This window comes from Mus caroli, chromosome 11 (assembly GCF_900094665.2).
Source record: "Mus caroli chromosome 11, CAROLI_EIJ_v1.1, whole genome shotgun sequence".
Classification (NCBI taxonomy): domain Eukaryota; kingdom Metazoa; phylum Chordata; class Mammalia; order Rodentia; family Muridae; genus Mus; species Mus caroli.
Window position 1 is genome coordinate 98096251 of NC_034580.1, and position 3286 is coordinate 98099536.

Consider the following 3286-nt stretch of genomic DNA (forward strand, 5'->3'; position numbering starts at 1 on the left):
AAAAAAAAAAAAAAAATTCTGGGAACCCAGAAGCTTTTCTGATACACACTCCACTCTGCCCTTTTTCCCTATAGACTAACCTAGTCTGGGGCTGAGGGCAGGTGTTATCATACCATTAGGTCAAGGGAAGGGGATAAATAGATTGTGCATGTCTTGAGAAATCTGCACATCATCGACCCATCATTTAGCCCCATCCTGACAGTAGAGCCTCACGGACATCCAAAGAACTTCTTTTTTTTCTCAGAGATCTCCCTTGAACTTCCACAGGCTCCCTCACCTCACCAGAGGCTCTTCAGCTCTTGCCTGGCTCCACCAAGGCCCTGGAAAAATCTGTATTTAAAAAGGACCTTAACCATTGTCACAGAGGCCAGTGTGGTACCTTTGATGGCCAGCATAGTCTCTGTCTTAGTCAGGCAGAGCAATGTCTCCACACTGCTCTGCACACCCTGAAGGCCCAGTGCATGTCAAATTGCCCAGGCCAGACAGGTGCAAGCACCTCAGCTTTCCAAAGACCCACTGCAGGTGACAGTAGAGGGGAACTGGCCAGCAGAAAGCATGTATCTGTCCCTTTTATATTTGAGGTGTTGTAGCCAATTAACCACAAGAGACAAATTACTGCTCACAAGGCCACAAAGGCCTTGGCTTCCAGTGTGCTGTTGTTACTCCTCCCAGCCAGAGACTACTTTCAGGCCTGATGTGACAGCCAGGGTAGTTCCTCTGAGAACCAGCAGAGGTGGAAGAGGCATGAGCCCTCTACAGTCCAATTCGGGCAGCTGGTTGTGACTCTGGCTAAGCTGCCTAAGCTCCCCCAGTGCTACAGGCTGCAAAGGTCCAGGTGGTGAGCAGTTGTGGAAAAGATCCATAGTAGAAATCCCAGAGCAGCTGAAAAGAAATCTAAGGCAGGAGACCCAGTCGGTTGTCGAGAGAGATCTAGCAGCTCCAGGAAACTTGGGTTGCCCAAAACCCCATTAGCCAGACTCCACAGGATACTGTAAAAAGGCAGCCCTCAGAGCCCCCAGGGTCACTGGAAATGCCAAGTGGCAGGTGGTTAAGATTACTGTGGCTTGGCTCCAGGAACCAGATTCACAGCACAGAAGGGAAGCAGAACAGGTTGAGGCTCCCACAGTTCACTCTACTGCTTGGCAAGTGCACGCTGCTGTCAAACTCCAAAGAAAGGTTAATCCCACTATTATGGTATGGTCATTGTGAACAAGGAGTGGCTGCACCTTGGCCCATTCCTGTCCAGCGAGAGATTCATCTGAATGATGGCATTGGAGAGTTGAGGATAGGGAGACCCTCAGGCTTCAATTTCTCCTGGCAAGACTAATTTTTTTTTTTTTTTTCAAGACAGGGTTTCTCTGTGTAGCTCTGGCTGTCCTGGAACTCGCTTTGTAGACCAGGCTGTCTTCGAACTCAGAAATCCGCCTGCCTCTGCCTCCCAAGTGCTTGGATTAAAGGCATGTGCCACCGCGCCCGGCTTGGCAAAACTAATTTTAAGCAGGATACAGTGGGCCACGCCTATCATCATCCTAGCACTGGGAGCCTGAAGCAGGACAATCTCCATGAGTTCAGAGCTAGTCTAGGCTATAGATCGTGACCCTTTCACACAACCAGTTGTGAGGATGACTGCCTAGCAGGCACAAGACCCTGAGTTCAAACCCCAGTACCACATAAATGAGGCATGGCTGCACAGGCCTGTAATCCTGGCCCTGGAGATGTAGAGGCAAGGAAAAGATCAGAGGGTCAAGGTTATTCTCCCATACATGGTGAGTTCAAGACCATGCACAAACCTGAGACATATGAGATCCTGCATTAAAAAAAAATAAAGTCCATCTCCAATGGGGGTGCTGCTATCCTGATCCCCACAGCTGTTTACCTTTCCCTTAGCAACATCAGGGTGAAAGGCAGTGCAGGGGGGCACTGAAAAGACAGCTCAGTGGTTAAGAGCACTTGTTGCTCTTACAGAGACTTTGGTTCCCAGAATCACATTAGGCAGCTCAAAACTGGTGGTTACTGCAGGCCCAGAAGATCCAATGATCTCCCTTGGCCTCTGAGTGCACCTGTACGGAATTTCACATGGGTTCTGTGTTCTGGATGTCCAAACTCAGCTCCACCTCACACTTGAACAACATGCACTTTAGCCATCTCCAAAGCCCCAATTTTCTTTTATGATAAGGTCACTAAAATATTAAGAGTTTGTCAGCGGGGCAGTGATGGCGTATGCCTGTAATCCCAGCACTTGGGAGGCAGAGGCAGGAGGATTTCTGAGTTCAAGGCCAGCCTGGTCTATATAGTGATTTCCAGGACAGCCAGGGCTACACAGAGAAACCCTGTCTCAAAACAAAACAAAACAGCAAAATAAAATTTTTTAAAGGTTTATCAAAATTAGATATTACATTGATAGGAAACTAGCATAACAAATCCAAAACCCAGCCTTTTAACTTTTTGTTGTTGTTGTTGTTTGTTTTTTCAAGACAGGGTTTCTCTGTGTAGCCCTGGCTGTCCTGGAACTCACTTTGTAGACCAGGCTGGCCACGAACTCAGAAATCCACCTGCCTCTGCCTCCCGAGTGCTGAGATCAAAGGCGTGCGCCACCACGTCCGGCTTAACTTTTGTTTTGGGATAGTATTTCACTACACATATAAAGCCCAGAATGACTTCAAACTTCATGATCTTCCTGCCTCGGCCTGATGAGATTGCAGTTGTATGCTGCCATGCAGAGCTTAAAACTTTGTACTTCTGTTATTCAACAGGTAGTTGTGAGCCACCATGAGAATGCTGGGAATTAAATCTGGGTCCTCTAGAAGAGCAGCCCGTGCTCTTAACTGCTGAGCCATGTCTCCGGCTCTTAAACTAGGTTACAATAGGCTGTTTACAACATATTCGGAGCTGGGGTAAAGCTTATCCGAGCATGTGTGAGACCCTCAATCTTCTGCTGCTAAACAAACAATTTTACAGAGAAAGATATAAAACTCTGCATTTAGAAACTTAAAGTCTGCGCTGGAGAGATGGCTCAGTGGTTAAGAGCACTGGCTGCTCTTCCAGAGGTCCTAAGTTCAATTCCCAGCAATCACATGGTGGCTCACAACCCTCTGTAATGGGATCTGATGCCCTCTTCTGGTGTGTCTGAATACAGCTACAGTGTACTCACATAAATGAAATAAATAGAAAGAAAGAAAGGAAGAAAGAAAGAAAGGAAGGAAGGAAGGAAGGAAGGAAGGAAGGAAGGAAGGAAGGAAGGAAGGAAGAAAGAAAGAAAAGAAGAAAAGGAAATTTATCTCTGCTT